General features: G+C 37.6%; 1 pseudogene; it reads left to right on the top strand.

Annotated features, from left to right (window-relative positions):
• The first annotated feature begins 6,268 nt into the window (after positions 1-6,268).
• Positions 6,269-8,522, top strand: LOC123644397 (annotated as a pseudogene).
• The last annotated feature ends 9,253 nt before the right edge of the window (positions 8,523-17,775 follow it).

Below are 17,775 nucleotides of genomic sequence, written 5' to 3'. Positions count from 1 at the left end.
TCACTGAGTCTAAGGGATGCTTTGGATAAATGGGGGTGAAGACTTTTACTCAGAAAGACAAAAGGAAAAGCATATCATAATGTTTAAAGCATCATCTTGTTTACATGTATTATGCTTATCAGAGTCCCAAAGGACTCATGACTAAATCCTCCCGTGAGGAGCTCTAAAGAAATGAGTAAAACCTAGTCTATTTTTTCAGCGTAATCTCTGTGAAGCAGTGAGGCCAGAAACTTTTAACAACTTCTTGCAATGACAAGAAACAGTGCTAGAAGCTTCTATAAATGACAGAAGCTACTCTTAGGTGCAGTCAGCAAGAACCTTTGATATAAGAAGTTAATTTTCTCAAGATAGATACTGCAAGTGCAGTCAGCCTTTGGCCACCCCAGCAGAAGTGAAGGTGAGTTCACAGAAGAGTGGCTTCTTTAGTTTCTTTCACCAAGGAATCGATGAAGGAAAGATGGAAGAGGCCAAGAGTCCTGGTCCATAGAGCCTAGCTGAGCTAGTCTGCAGGGCATGTCTAACACTCTTTTGGAAGAACGTGAGAGGATCTAATTTCTTTAAACATCAGTGGCAGGCTGGAGAACTGGGGGAAAGAATTTGGAACATTTCTGAGATTTCTAACCTATTATCTTCCCTTTTTCTCTGTTGGGACCTGGGAGAGCAATATAAAACATGTTAGGTCATAGTGGAAATGACTATAGCCATATGATTACTATTTATTTTAATTTCTTATTTAATTTTGCTGATTTACTCTCATTCCTTAAGAATTTAAGTGTTGTTAATTTGTAAGCATCATATCATTCATAGATCAATGGGTTTGGAAGCCCATCTGGTTTCTGGATAACAGAGACAGGTATTGATAACTGGTTTTTAGAGCTATTATCACAAGTGATGCTAAAATAGAACTTTTGCAATTACCTCTCCCTAGAAATCCCTTTCTCCCTACGTTTTACATGTTTAACTTCTACATCTTCTTCCCGATTCTCAAATCTATTCCCCTAGATTTAAATCAGGCTCAGTGATACTTTCTCATTTCATCCTCTCCTTCTGTTACTTAGCACTTATCTTGATTTTTAATTACATATTTATTTGTGTTGTTATTTTTTATGTTCGAAACTATAGTTCATTCTTCAGAGAGCCAAGGAAGAGAGGGATAAAAAGAGCCTTGCCACAGATGGCAGGTGGTAGCCAGGAGCCTGCGAAGAACACAGAGGACGTGTTGAACACAAACACCTCTGGCCGTGCACGCAGCAGTTGCTTTTTGAGGTTTACACCAGATGGGCCCCAAGTCCTCCTTAGGCTCCCTCCTTTAACTTGCCAAGAGCCCACATTTATGATCCTTACTTTTCAACTCCCAATTTCTTCTTCTTGAATTGCTATTGCTCCCTCCCCAGCACCCTCTCTCAGATCCTCAGCCCTAGAGAATTAGATCATGGGGACATTTCCCTCTATTTTCCAGCTGGTTGGGAAGAGACAGATTATGGTGGGGGGTATTGAGAAGGATGCTATAAATCCCTGAAGAGCTAAAGTACAACAAATATGCTGCACTTTTTGTAAACACATGGCCATGAGGATCTGAAGTAGTAGAAAAATGAGAGTCAATGAACGTAAAACCGTGCCTGTGGTATGTGGTAGATTAGGGATTGAACCCTGGGCACCTAACTGCACGGTGCTTGAGCTTCATCTCATATCCAGCTGCCTGGTGCTCCTAGTTCAGCATCAAGATCAACTTAAACTCAATTCCATTTCTGGCATTATACTCAGGAACGATACTGGGCTCCTTACTTAGTCCTTTTATGACCAAGCCCCGATTTCAGTGATTTTTAGCATCCAATTTTTTTTTTAATTTGCCCCAACATACCTGTGCCACAAGATACTTTTGTATCAGTAACAGTGGCTTATCAAGGTGGAGTGGAAGCTGGATGGGGCAGAACAATTGTGTAATTTGAAAATGGACCACCCTTACTCTGAGTCTAAGCAGTTTCTGAAATGTATTGCCTAGGGGGCATGGCCTCCTTCCCATTTTTAAGAATCCTTTTAGGGCCCTTAGCTTTTGGAAGGAGGGCCACTTGTGCCTGAATCCCTGCTTTGTGAGCCTGCCCATCACCCCAATTTCTCCAGAACTGGGGCCCTTTTGTAGTGTCAGAGATTTTTCCTCTAGTACAAGCTACCGCTGCACTGCCCAGGTGCTGACTGCTTATCTGCCTTACCGTCTGTGTGCTGCTGCCAGCAGCTCATTCCTTCCCACCACTGTCCCTGTGCCCTGCCCGGCCTCTCCTCTTGTAACCCCAGCACACCCAGCACCACACTTTCCTCACTGACTGGAACATCTGCCAGCTGTTCGCCATGAATGTTTGGCACATCTGTGTACATCTTCTTCTCTTTATTTCTACTGGAACAAACCCCTAGAGGACATCCTGGAGGTCCATCTGGTCTCTGGGTCTCCATCATTCTAACCCCACCACTATTTTGTCTGGGTCTTCCCACCACATATGTCCACACAATTACCCCTTGTTCTTTATTGTTCACCTAAACCACTTTTAATAGCTTCATCATGGATGAATGAACTTTTAAAAAAGGAAATGTGTCTTCCTTACATACATTTTTATATGAATTCTTGTTTTACAGTCCTTGAATGGGTTGACTGGTTCAGGAAAACACAATAGAGCACAGATGTGTGGGCCAAGTGTGCTAAATAGTATTCTGTATAGAATACTTTCAGGCATACGGGTATTCATAACAAAAGGTGGACATGTTTTCCTTTTGGACGGCTTTTACTTTATTTTTCTCAGACTTGTCAAAAGTTGGATTTATAATCAAAATTGGTAGAATATTTACTAAGAAATATCGCTTGCAAAATGTACAAGTATGTATTAAAGCTTATGAAACCACTTTAACAAAAACATTAAACCTTTTATAGGTTGGTATCCAACTTTCTCCACTAGGTTAAGACCTGTTGGTTCACATTCTTGCTCAGGGGAATTTCTATTGTTTTTTCCTCTGAGCCACTGGGAATAACAGTCTGGTAAGAATGTGTTGGCATAGCATGGTGTGTTGTGGTGCTACTGGGTGGGACCTTGTCAAATATCCATTTTGTAGAATTTGCTGAAGGATTAAAAACAAAAACCCCACTGTATTATGAATTTCTGTTTCTCCTGGTAACTGTGGCCATAACAATTACCTGAAACCAAACTGGCAGTTGACTTCCTTCTCCTTACCCAAAGTGTATGTAAGCTAACAATATACTCTAGGGATTTTAACATTAATTATTATGTTTTTTATTCTTTGATCTTCCAACATTATTGTTCATTATGGGAAGACCCACACAGGAAAAGATAATAGCTGGCAGAACATTTTCAATTATTAACAACATTCATTCACATTTTCATGTGAAGAGGTTTTGAATACCTGAAGCTTTGGAGTATCGTTTCTCTTCTAGTACCTGGCATGCATACACACACACACACACACACACACACACACACACACGCACACACACACACATATCTCTTCAAATTCCAGTAAAATGATAGGGTCATACAAATACATTCAGTTGACTGTGCTATTTTAGAGAAGTTCAGGATAAGGTCACCTCTGAAAAGTGAGCCCAAGCTGCATTCTAGAGAAAATGCCAGTTTGGAATTAAGACACCTCTGCCCCCTCAATAAAATATAGGTTATATGATTTCAGAGTTTTCAGTTAGAAAGAAGTTTTCAGTTAGAAAGAAGTTTTCGGGGAAGAAGAAAAAAAAACTGCAAGTTATTACAGCTCATGGTGTATATTTAGAGAGCAGAGATTTATCACATAACTTCAACTTATTTCTAGACTAAGTTAATGATTACATATTATTTCATACCATATGAGCAAAATTATCTACTTGTGGGAGTTGATTCTTCTCCCAAATGAGTTGTACTCCCATTTACTTTGATCAACATTTTGTGTGAAAATTATTACCAGCCAGATATTTTAAGGAAAGAATAAAATCACAATTATCACTAGTCCTATCTCAGATTAATAACATGAATCTGGTAGCTTGCAGGCTGTGCCTGCATTTTCATTTGCTGGGTACTTTGAATTTGTCTGAGGGTGTCGGTGGGTCAAGACATCAGTTGTTACCTGTCTACCCAGCTGGCCTAGTATGTTCTAAGGATTGCATATTTCTGTGACGTTGCTAATTATATCACTTAGAGCTGACATATAATTTTGCATATTGTGCTTTCAACTCTCAGTCACCTTGAAATTGGGACTTGATTTTTTTTTTTTACTTGCATAAGAATCCATGCCTCCTATAGTTACTTGCAGCCCAGAGGCTAGAAAATCTAGAGAATTTAACTAAATATGACTGCCCTTGTAAAGGAAACAAATAGAAACATGTACAGGGGGCATCTGAATAGGTGGAAAATGCTGTCTGAGAAAGACATGAGAATTAAGATTCTTAATTCATGGTGAACTACGTATTTTAGGGAGCACATGCAGGTGCCCTCCTCCTGAGAGGAACAGTCAGAAGATTAGTTACCTTACAAGATGAATTACCTTAGTCAAGATGAATTGACCTGTTCTCATTCAACCAGATAAATGAGAGAAAGGATAATAATTGAGAAATGTGCATTTATTTATATTTCCTGGTTAGCTTTTTCCAGCTAACACTATCAAATGGGTTAAAAAATATGCCTCTAAGATGACTAAAAATCAAAGTCTATAATATAGAGTCTCATAGCTCCCAAGTATTTGGATAAAAAAAAAAATGGAGAGAGATTATCTGCCTAGTCCACTAGAACTGAAATCTTGAGCATAGCTCCTGGGGAGGGAATTTCCTAGACAAAGAGTGAACTGATTCTAGCCCAGGCAACAGAGTGAGACTCTGTCTCAAAAAAAAAAAAAAAAAAAGAGTGAACTGATGAGATGCCATTGAATGGACTATACCCCTGCCCCCTGAGGAGTGGCCTGCATCCCAGTGGAGACAATGCTGCTGTAACCATTGGGGCGAGGGGTGGGGCACTCACCGGGAAGTGCCCCCGCAACCAAAAGTGACTGATAGTTTCAGAATTGTAACATCTACAGTAAGTTTTTCTGGGTCTCTCTTTTTTTTTTTTTTCCCATCTCAAAATCAAATAGATCCTCTCCTTAAAAATGTGATTACATACAAGTTGTTCAGATAATCAAAAATGTGTTCAGTCAGAAGAAAACAGCAAAAAACAAGTAAAAGTACTTATGGCAAATATTGATCACTGTTATCTTTAGTAAAGATTCCAAACAAATAGCAAAAAAGCCTCATGAGTCTGAGTAGTCATGCATGAAATATATAAATAAATAATCCATACTGAGAAAATGGAAGCATTTTCAACATAGTAATAAGATAATATAAATTAAAATTTACTGGTGAAAAATGGATCTTCTCACCCCATTAATTATAGCACAAAAAATGATTAATAAAAATGATTTTCTAGAAATCAATTTGTCAGTTCAGTGTGATGGAAGCTCCACTCTGAGTCAGTGCAGCCAAGAACTCAAGATTCCTGCACCCCAAGCTCCCAGTTGAGAGCTACGGTATCTCCCTACATGGGGCAGAACACCAGCAATTCTCATTCCCCTTAGGTTTATGCTGCAGAGGCTATATACTAGGTGAATGAGGCCAAGAGGTTGGAGGAAGACTGCCTCTACCCAATCCTCTCTTATATAATGGAGGCTCTACTCTAGGTGCAGCTGGCCAAGAACAATGGGGCCCTGATCTAACTCAGCCAAGATCACTGGTAGTGAAGAAGTTTCCTTCCGGAAGAGGACAGTTGAAAAGATTAGATGCGAGTGCCCCTGCTGAGTAGCCTGCTCCTAAAGCAGGACTATAGCTTCAGCTCTGGAGTAGAAGTTCAGAGGTTTTTCTCAGGTGGGGTGGGGGAAGAGAGGCCATAATAACAAAAAGCCCTGAAGTTCTCCCCAGGGAACTGACTTTAGTTAGAACACACAGTGGGAATGTTCAAGCCTAATGATACTTTTGAAAATTGTAAGGGAAAATTCATTTGTATAGGCAATAGGTTTCTTAGGCCAAACTAAGGTGACTGCTGCAGTGTTTTTTCCTTGCCCAGCCCCTGACAAGCCGGCCCTCCGGGGAGGCATGAGTCAGCACGCTTATGTAACCAAGGTGTTATCTCCTATATGAATCCATGTTATCACGCTTTCCCATGACATGTTGTTACTATTGTTCTGAGCCATATATATGCGCTCACCATGTTCTCGCTGCTGCTACTGCACCCCAGCCCCCACAATAAAGAGCATGTCTCACCTGCCCACTGCCACTCGCCTCTTCTTCCAATTCCTGAAGAAGACTGTGCCAGTGCACTCACTGGCCGCAGAGCTCCCTCCCCACAAAAACCATGGAGGTTTTGGTGGTAAGAAATGAGGAGGAGGTTGGTAGTTCCATGAGAGTAACAAACTAGTATTTAGTTTTTCAGAGAGAACCAGGAAGAGACAACTCAAAACAAATCTCAAAGTCTGGCCTCAAAAAGTATTCCTTCAAAGACATCTGAATTTAATTGGATTAGGCTGTGAAGCAATTTATGTCCCAGAGGATTGTTGAAAACAGAAGAGTGATCAGATAGCAATTAGTAGATGCTAACAGCTGGGTGTAACACTGAACGAGGCAGATAGTTTAATACAGATCAAGAAAACAGACAAAGAGAGACTTTGCTAAAATTGCTACCGTAGCAGGGTGACTGTGCCCTCTGAGGAGCAACATGACAGACTTCATGCTGTGAAGGATACAGACTTTGCTAAAATAGTCCAGCCAAGTCACTAAACAGATAGACCAATAACAATCACAATAACCTGGGGGCAGGGGGGCGGGGTGTACGTCAATATCCAGAGCTGTTAAAACGTATTACCTAAAATTTCTATTTTTTTGACAAAAAATTATAAGACATACAAAGACACAGGAAAGTATGACTCATACTACATGGCAGTGGAGAGAGGAGTGAGAAGAAAGAAGCAACAGAAATTACTGTAAGAAGGTCCATATGTCAGAATTAATAGACAAAAACTTCAAAGCAGCTATTATAAATATATTCAAGGAACTAAAGGAAAACCATGATTAGGGAAGGAAATAAAAATATGATGACAATGGCTCATCAAATAGAGAATATCAATAAAGAGAAATTATAAAAAGAACCAATGAAAACCTTGGAGTTGAAAAATATAATAACTGAAATGAAAAATTCACTCAAGGGGCTCAAAAGTAGTTTTTAACTGGCAAAGAATCAGAAGCTTGAATATAAATTGGTAGAGGTTATGTAATCTGAAGGACAGAGACTTTTTAATCATGAAGAAAAATGAATACAGGCTCAGAGAAATGGGGGGCACCACTAAGTTTGCCAACATGTTTGTTGTTAGAGTATCAAAAGGACAGGAAAGTGTAGAGCAAATAATCAAGGAAAATGACCCAAATCTGCTGAAAAACATTAATCTACAACTTTAAGAATCTCAAAGAATTCCCAGTAAGATAAATGGAAAGAGAGCCACACCTGAACACATAACAGAAAAAATAATGAATGCAAAAGATAAAGAGAAAATTTTGAAAGCTATAAGAGAAAAACAACTCATTATATACAAGAGAATATTATTAACAGTTGACTTACCACTAGAAACAGCGGAGACCAGAGTCAGGAGGATAACATTAAAATTGCTGGGGAAAAAACAAACAAACAAACCTGCCACCTTAAATCTACCAAAACTATCTTTAAAAAGTGAGACCAAAATAAAGATACTCCAAGATAACCAAAATATAGAAAATAATAGCTAGAAGACTTGCCTTGAGAGAAAGACTAAAAGTTCATTAATCTAAAAGCAGTGACACCAGATACTCATTCAACCCACATGAAAAAATAAAGAGCTCCAGTGAAAACAATTATGTAGGTAGGTAATTATAAAAGATAGTAAAATTACACATTGCTTCTCTTTTATTCTTTTGACTATTCTAAAAAGTAATCACATAAAGCACAATTTAGTCATTTCCAGGCATTGAAGAACAGGGTAGCCAATGGCCTGCAGAGCATCGTGCCCTGCAAGGCTTACTGTGCCTACTGTGATGCATAGCTTACTGGTGACTCCCCATCTGCGAGAAAGACACACTGCAGTGCTAGGAAACACAGAGAGAATGTGAAAGACAACTATCAGAAATAGATGAAAGAGCAGCCTCAGCCTGAAGACAAAACAAAGGCAGCATTTCAACGACAAAAGATGCCTCTTACTCCATTTTCTGCTCCTCCTCCCTCAGCGTTGATGATTCCACCTTCCCCCAGGCTTCCAGATCCTCCCTGACCTGGTCTGATGCCAGCACCCCATATGGGGGACCCTCCTATAGGCCTACGATGGGCCCTTCTCCTCCTGGAATAATGCCAGTGGCACCTGCTCCTGAAATGAAGCTGCCCACAGATGACCACATGCCAATGATGCCTGGGCCTCCGATGAGGACACCTCCTGCCCCTCCCATGAGGAGGCCCACTGAGCCCAGAATAACTAGGCCAGGCAGATAAGAATGGAAGGGAGGCCTCGATGTCAGTTTATATTACTTGTTGTACTTCGCCAGGAGATCATGGTGCTGTGACTCTGGGTGTTTCCTTAATAGAGTAATAAGGAAGGCTTGACCTCCCTTCCTTCAAAGAGAGAATAGTTCTGGAGGGGACAAGTTGGGACAAAAAACACAATTTTCATTTGTATTGTGAAATGTGAAAATAAAATTGTTAACTCTTTTAGTTAAAAAAATGTATAATATTGTGTTCTTGGCCTATGATCTATGAAAATGTAATATATTTGATGATGATAGCCCAAAGAAGGTGGATGGGGACAAAGCTTTATTAGATTGAGGAAATAACACTAGATGGTAACTTGAAACCACAGAAAGAAATGAAGAGATCAAGAAAGAGTAAATAAGAAAATTCATATAACAAACAATATAAATACAAACTAGCCCTTTTTTCTTTTCTCATCTTCTTTAGATCACATAAAATCACATAAGGTAATAAAGAGAAACATGCATTGTTAGCTTTCTAATGTACACAGCTATAACATGTATGACAATAACAGCACAAAATGGGAGGGAGGGAAAAGCTATACAAGAGTCACAATTCTATATCTCACTTGAATAAAGTTAGTATGAATCTGAGAGAGATTCTGATAAGTTGTGCCTATGGTAAGTCCTAAATTTTAAAGAATTTTAAAAATTATTTAAATGTTTGCAGTTATTTTTGTACAGAAAATTTTTCCCTGATGGAGAAAATAGCTCAAAAAATCATGAAAATATCATTAAAGGAATTAAATATGAATAAGTCTTTGTGACTTGGGTTAGGCAAAGCATTTTTAGATATGACATCAAAAGCAATGGCAACAAAAGAAAAAATAGATAAATTAGATTTAATCAAAATTAAAACATTTTGTTTTTTAAAGGATACTACCAAGTATGTGAAAAAACAGCTCACATAATGCAATAAAATTTTGCATTGATAAGTGACTTGCATTTAGATTATACAAAGAACTACTATTAATAAATAATAAAAGACATATAGCACAATCAAAAAATGAACAAAGGAATTAAATAGAAATAGGCAATTCTCCAAAGAGAATATGCAAATAGCATATAGATACATAAAAAGATGCTCAACATCACTATCCATCAGGGAAACACTAGATACATTCAAAACCACAATGAATTGCCACTTCCTAACCACTAGAAAGAATTTAATTTTAAAAAGCCAGATAATAATAGGTAATGACAAGGATCTGGAGAAAGTAGAACACTGATCCATTGCTGGTAGGAATGTAGAGTGACAAAAAAGTTTGGCAGTTTCTTAAAAGGTTAAACATAGAGTTACCATGTCATCCTGCAATTCCACTCCCAGGAATATACCTAAGAGTATGAAAATATACGTCCTCACAAAAACTTCTGCGCAAATATCCATAGCAGAATTATTCATGCTACCTCAAATTGGAAACAACCTAAACGTCTATCAACTAATAAATGGATAAACAAAAGATATGTATACACATGTATATGTATACATACATATACATGTGTATATACATATATGTATATATTCACACATATGTTTAAATATATACACATGTATATGTATTAATATATATGCATTTAATTTATATGAAATGTCAAGAATAGACAAATCTATTGAGATTTAATGGTTGCCTAGAGATGGGAAGATTGAGGCAAAATGAAGAGTGATTGATAATGGTATGGAGTTTTTGGGGGGATAAAAAACTGTTCTAAAGTTTATTGTGGTGATGGTTGTACAACTCTGAATATACTAAAACCATTGGATTGTGCACTTTAAATGGGTGAACTGTATGGTGAATATCAATAAAATTTTTATATTTAAATAAATTCATTAAGTATATTGAATATATAAAGCCCTTATATCAAAATGTACACAAATGTAGAAACATACAACACACCTTTCTCTGTACAAATAGACTATTTCATAAACTTCCTGTAAAGTTAAATACCATGTCTATGAAAATATTAAGCACAAAAAGATTTTTATGATGGTAAATTGAATATAAATAGGTAGCAAAGTATGAAGAGACCTTAAGAATGAGGAGTAAATGGCAAAATCCAGATTTTGGCAAATTTGGGGGAACGTGGCTCTGGAGAAGATAAAACTTGACAAAATCCTTAATAGATAGGGATTATTGGTTATGTAACAACTCCGTCATGGATAAACATGTTTTGTTTTAAAAGGACTCTTTTCTCTTAAGTAGCTGCTATTTTGGTGGGTACTTTTTCTCACACATGAATTTTACAAAGGGGGACACTGTAAATAAGTAACTTGGCCAATGGCCAATTTTCACACAATTAGTTTGTAGTGGAGTAAAGACTAGAATTCAGGCATGCTTGCTACATCACTCTATGCTGATTATTGCAATTTTATACCCTGTATGATTCACAAAATAAATGTTATTAAAACATTTTGTGTATCATTTGAGTCAAAATGAAGAGGAGGGAATTGAAATTCATGCTCAAAGTCATTAATATATGAATAAATCCCAAAATTCCCAAGCAAAGTTCCAGAGACTTTTTAAACATTAAGCTTCGCAAAAGTAGCACCTTAGATTACTTTAACAACTTTTCCAAGTGAAAGTCATGCATTTTTTTCCTTCTTGAACAGATATCAGCAAAGATTTTTATTTCTCATTTAATTCTTTAAAAAATGATTATATCAGGCTGGTAAGTTGAGAAATCATGGTCACAAATCCTACAAGATTGCTTCTTTCTCAGGCTAAAATATGTAACATACCAAATACTTTTTCAACTCAATATATTATAGCAATGTTCCTTATGTAAATAAGATGTCTTGACATAAACAACATATACTTAAATGTGCATATCACTATACTTTTAGATATTAAAGGGAGAGAAGCATAAGGTTTATGAGGATTTCTAAAATTATTTAACTGTTTGCAGTTATTTTTGTACAGAATTTTTTTCCCCAGTGGAGAAATAAGCCAGCAATAGAATTTTGACAAGAAGATTTATGTGATACCAATTATAATTTAAGTCACAAAGAGTAATAAATGTATTGGGCATAACCTCTTGCTTGTGTGAGCCCCTCGGAATCCCTTCGTATGGAATGGAATCCCTGATGAGGTTATGCCTTTGCAGAAATCATTTCACCACATCTGGCACGAGGATACCTCAGGTTTGGATCTGACAGGTTGGTTCTGACAAGACTATATTGATTAGAGGGAAGACAAAGAGAGCCCTTCAATTAAAGTAACCAAAGCATAAGCAGATTAGAACTTTACTTTTAGTGATCGATTCATTTACAGATTTGTGTTGCGAATGTAGACTTGGCTCCACTCACAGTAGTGGAACCCCAAACAACTCCCGACTGTCAGACATGTCTTTGAGAACAGACGTGTACATTACATGACAGCTGCCTATGTCTTTTGATATAAAGAGGAGATCTCTTGGCTTTTGAATTTGCAGTGACATAATCTCCTTGGCCAGCACAGAAGAAATATCGTGGATCAAGATGAAAGGTAGAAAGAGTAAAAGGTAGATAGTAAGAAGCAATCACAGGGTGATAAAACAGAGCAGGAAATGCTTATTTAGATAAAATAAGGCATATTAAAGGCTAAAACGTCATTTATGGTGACCCTTATCTCGAAAGGATTTTAAATTCTAAACTAGGTTGAGATAAAAGCACATGTGGCTTTTAAAAATGCATGGTCACACAAGTACAGTCAAAATCTCTCATTTTTTAAAAAAGTTATGTAAGAAAGATGACATTAATTAAAATCCCTTTCTGCTTACACACCAAAATGAATGCTTATAGAAAAGCCTAACACTGGGGAAAGACATCCCTGAGTTTCACTTTCCTTATCTAAAAAAAATCACAATAAAAATACTTGCCAGTTTGAACTTGTGACCTCTGGAATTCTTTCCAAATTAGTTTTTCTGATTCTAGGTAAGATATACTTATTGTGAGTTCAATGTGTCACATCTACCGGGGTATATGAATTTTAATAGGTAATGAAGAGCCTTCAAAACTCAATGGGATGAATCTCCAAGGATGAAATGTCATGCAGCCTGACAGGTTTGCAGGGGACTTATATGTATGTGTATGGGGTGGGGGGGCAGAGACTTCCCACAACGCTTAAATCATACTGCCCTTTCCCAAAGCAAACCCTAATAAAGAGTTCTCGAACTTAGCTCCACATTAGAATCTAGGGAGCTTTAAATAATCCTGATGCCCAGGCCACACCACGGGCCAATTAAATTAGGATCTCCAGGGATGGAATCTGCACATCAATATTTTTTAAAGCTCCCTGGGGGATTCCATGGTGCAGCTGATGAGACGCCACACTGCCTCATGCCTTTGGTTCGCAAAGAAAAACTGAGGCCCTCTTAACCCAAATGATTGAGTTTAGGTCAAGCAGTCAGTGATGAAGCCAGGATGAGAGTCCAGGTCTCCCAATTCTTAATCCTATTTTTCGCACTACACTCTTGTCTTCCTGGCTCTCCTTATTCCACGTTGCTGCCTCTAAACCGGCCTGCCCATGAGCTTAATGTCAGATCTTCCATTCAGCACCTGTACAAACCGCATACCAGAGATGTGAGCAGCCCCACCCAGTGCAGTTTTTTCATATTACTTTCCTTTTCACAGGCATTGATTTCCCAGGCTTGCCAATTTAGAGCCAACCCTAATTCTTCCATCTTGTCGATGAGAAAATTGAGGGCCAGAGAAGGGGCTAATCTAGAACCATCGAATCCAGAAAAGAGAAAGGTGTAGAACATCTCATCCAAGTTCCTTCCACTCTTCCAAGCCTCCAATTTTGATGATGGGAGTGTCCTGCAAGAGACACTGACATCCTTCAAGAAGCTAACACACATTTGTCCTGGGAATACAGAAGCTGAGAGAGGATGAGGCAGGGATTGTCCTTGCACAGTTCTCTTACTTTTATGTTTGGAGGTGAGCAGAGCCCAAAGTAACTACTGCAATGAACAGAATTATTGCTTATATGCTGGCTCAGCTGGTTAACGGGGCAGCAACCCAGGCCACAGCATCTCCTGCAGGATACTTCCATCACTGAAGTTGGAAGCTTAAGGGCAGTGAGAGGCCACTACAGGCTCCAGTTGTTCCTTGTGCATTCCAGTACAACCTCACGGGTTCCAGATTTCCTTGCATTCCCTTCATATCCATTCTTGCTTCCTTGACTTTCTGCCTTTTAGACTTTGGGTTCCAGCATCAGGTGCAGAAACAATAAACAATAGCCTCAAATAGACTATGTAACTAGCTCTGATAATTGCATAAGGTCAAACCCCTATAATAAATCATATATTTATATCTCGTAGGGGCTCTGCTTTTCTAATTGGAACCCTGACTGATACAGGGGCTAGAATGTCATAAATAGAATTGACTTAGCATCACTATCTTAGCCATGACTCCCCTTCATCTTCAGGCAAATGGCTGTGATTGAAAAGCCCAAGACCTGCGAACACCAGGTTTTCATGACCTTCTGACAATAACCTGCCGGAGAAGAGCAGTGACTACCCCTCCCTGTTTTGCCATTGTCTCTATCCTCTCTTTTATGGTGGCCTGTTTTGTACATGTGCCTCACCTGCCTGGCCTTGTGTCCTCCAGTCTACTCAAATCCAACCAACAATACTCTGCTTTTCTCATAATCATTTTCGGATACCCTCTTTGACCATTTCTCCAATTTTTTCATGTCTCAGATTTCCACAACTTTTTCATCTCTTTAAGTATGTTTATATTGTTACTAATTTTTTCTTTGGGGCTTTTCTTTACTTTTTTTTAAGATTAAATCTTTGGGTTTAAAATGTAATAATTCTTTACTTTTTCTCATCTACAGAAGCATTAAGATAGAGTTAGGAATGTAGTACAGGCTCACTAAGTAGCTATTAAATTCATTTATTGAGGTTTGCTCTTTATATATTACTATGCTTGTTGACTTGGAAGGGCGCTGACAACTTGCCTTCGTGTTAAACAGAGGAATAGCATTAACCTAGTGCTCTAATTGCTATCTATCTACCTTTAGAATATCTTCATAATATCCAGAGATCTGGCTGACGATTTTGTTAATTAGTTGTAGAAAGACAACTATCACATACATACTCAGCAAATTTTTATAGCCATAGTATTTTGAAAAGAAAAAAATACTTTATACCTAATGACTCAGTATTAGAAAATAGCTTTATTTGAATAATTTAGTTTTCTGGTTTTAAATCAGTATCAGAAATCTGTTTCCAACAAAACATTATGATACTACATTATACAAAATACTTCATTTAGCCCTGCTCTTGAAGTCTGAGATGATGGACTTGTTTTTAAAGGTTATAACCTGCAAATTATTGGCTCATTATACTTATAATAGATATGTATAAATGCTTATAGAATTTTTCTGTATTTTTTTGTTATTTTATTTTTTTTAATTTCAGCTTATTGTGGGGATACAAAAGTTTAGCTTATGCATATTGCCCATGCCCCCCACCCCCCCGAGTCAGACCTTCAAGCATGTCTGACTGTGTATTTTTAAATAGGGACATTATATGTTACAATTCCAGTCTGTTGTAAAATAGAGGTTTGCAAAAACTTGAAAACTTCATACTTGAAAAACAAAATAAAATTCCTCATCTAGTAATACAAAGTTTTTCATTTTGGTGTAAATATATGTATGACTGTGTATATAAATGCTCATTCCATATGTACAGATTTATAGTCTGCTTAATTTTTACTTACAAGTATAATTTTATATTAAAATATGACCTAATGCTCAACATAATGCTTTATCCCATGAATATGACCAGTTTACCTAAAAATCAGTCGTCAAACATCTGATTCACAAGTAATTCAGCAAACCTCCTTGCTCATCTTGTTGCCCATGATTTTAATAGTATTCTTTGGGTAAAAATTTTAAGGTGAAGTTGCTTAAAATATATGTGCATTTAAAAACTTTTAATACATATTTTCTGTACTTACATCAATAATTTATCGTCTATTTTAAATTTTTAAAGCCCAGATTTTAAATATATATATATATATACACATACACACATACACATATATATATATATATATATATATATATATATAAATTTTCATCTTCTTGAGGACAATACATATTTTAATACCTTGAGATAACTTATGATTTGATATGCTGAAGGGTGCATTTTTTTTGTTAAACTTTTAGTTTATCAGTTTTCTTCTATATACAATAGATGATAATAGAAAAGTTTGTTTTCAGAAGAGGGAATAAAAGCATAATTTTGAAACAGAAGAAACAAAACCCAAGAAAGCTGGAAAATCACAGAATAATAACACTTTTTCCCTATCCAAAATCAGTGGTGGGCAGGGAGGAGTAGAGTGAGATTTGCCCAAACTGGAGATTAAGCATCTCTCGATATCACACAGAGATAAGACTATGCTAACAGCTTTGGCTGGAACTCTGAAAATGTTAGGTGTTTTAACAGAAAAGGCACCAAGCCAAACATTATGTGTACAAGACTGATAAATGAAGTTAGAGTAGGAACATCAATGGCTATTTCCACAAATTTGTTTAGCTCCAAAATGAGATCCTTGCAGATGCAGACTGTGACTAGCATAACCCTATTATGAGAAAAAAGAGCAAGGACTGGCAGAAATTATACATCAGTCTATTCCAATTTTGTTTGAGAGAAACAAATCTTTTGAGCAATCTGGTAGAGCTACACTAGGTATGGTGGAGATCAATCCCACACTCTCATTCCTTGGCTCACCAGAATGCTTTAAGGATATCATTGCTGTGAAGGTGCTAAGCTGTTTTCAGAAGAGAAGAGGAAGCACAGAGTGGCTGCTATTATTGCTTTGAGTGGAACTAGGCTTGCTTATGTCAGTTTGGTGCTGATACCGTCCACTGAGGGGAGGCTTGATTTGTAATCATGTCCATGCTGTGAATGACTTGGGTCCTTCTGAAGTGGTTTGGATGAGGAAATTCTTTTTAACTCTCCAAAATTAGGATGAGAACAATCTTTCTCCAACCAACAGAACTGTGTCTTTCTGTAAAGAAGACTTGAGACAACAAATGTTGGCGTGGATGTGGTGAGACAGGAATACTGACACACAATTGGTGGGGCTGCAAACTAGTACAACCTCTATGGAAGGTAGTATGGAGATACCTCAGAGCGCTAAAAGAACTACCATTTGATCTAGCAATCCCACTACTACGTATTTACCTAAAGGAAAAAAAGACATTCTATAAAAAAGACACCTGTACCCGAATGTTCATAGCAACACAATTCACAATTGCAAAGATGTGGAAACAACCCAAGTGTCCATCAACACATGAGTGGATTAATGAAATGTAGCATATATATAACATGAAGTTTCACTCCGCCATAAAAAAATGGTGAACTAATACCTCCTGTATTAACCTGGATGGAACTGGAAACCATTCTTCTAAGTGAAGTATCACAAGCATGAAAAAACAAAGACCACATGTGCTCACCATTAAATTGGAACTAATTGATCAACACTTATGTGCACATATGGAAATAACATTCATCGGAAATGCAGCAGGTGAAGGGGAGGAAGGGATGGATAAATTCACACTGAATGGGCACAATGCACGCTACCTAGGTGATGGACACACATAACTTTCACTCAAATGGTACAAAAGCAATTTACATAAGCAAAACATTTGTACCCCTGCAATATTTGGAAATTAAAAAATATATACATGAAATTTAAAAAAGAAAAGAAGACTTGAAAATGTGGCAGATTTAAGGAGTGGGCTAATGTGGCAAATGCATGAACAAGCTTGCAGGCAATGCAAACCCACAGCTTCTCCTGTATCTCTGTGGACCTCTGAGAGGCAGAATACAGGGTGTCCCAAAAGTCTCCATACAAAGGAAAAATTTTGTAATGAATATTTTGTAAATAAAGGTACACTTAGCTACCATTTCCCATTTTCCCTATGCATGGTGACTTTTGGGACACCCTGTAGTCTGAAGGCTTGTTGTGGCCCACATTTCAAAGAAGGGGAAAGAAAATACAAGAGAGGGAAGGATTTAAATAGCAGAAGAAAGATAACATATAACCAATAACTCATGCAGGAAGGCTTCCAAGGACAGTGCTTTTACCCACTCTCCACTCTCAGCTTAAGTCTTTCTTATACCTAAGGTCCCTTGGGCCCACAAAACTGAGCAAAACTTTTCTGAGCCAATGGGTTGCTTGATATTTCTCTTCTGAGATGCAGGAATATAGCCAGAGAACAGCC

The sequence above is a fragment of the Lemur catta genome, chromosome 9 (assembly GCF_020740605.2).
Source record: "Lemur catta isolate mLemCat1 chromosome 9, mLemCat1.pri, whole genome shotgun sequence".
NCBI lineage: Eukaryota > Metazoa > Chordata > Mammalia > Primates > Lemuridae > Lemur > Lemur catta.
Note: the sequence above shows the minus strand (reverse complement) of the source record. Positions and strands in the feature narration are given on the sequence as shown.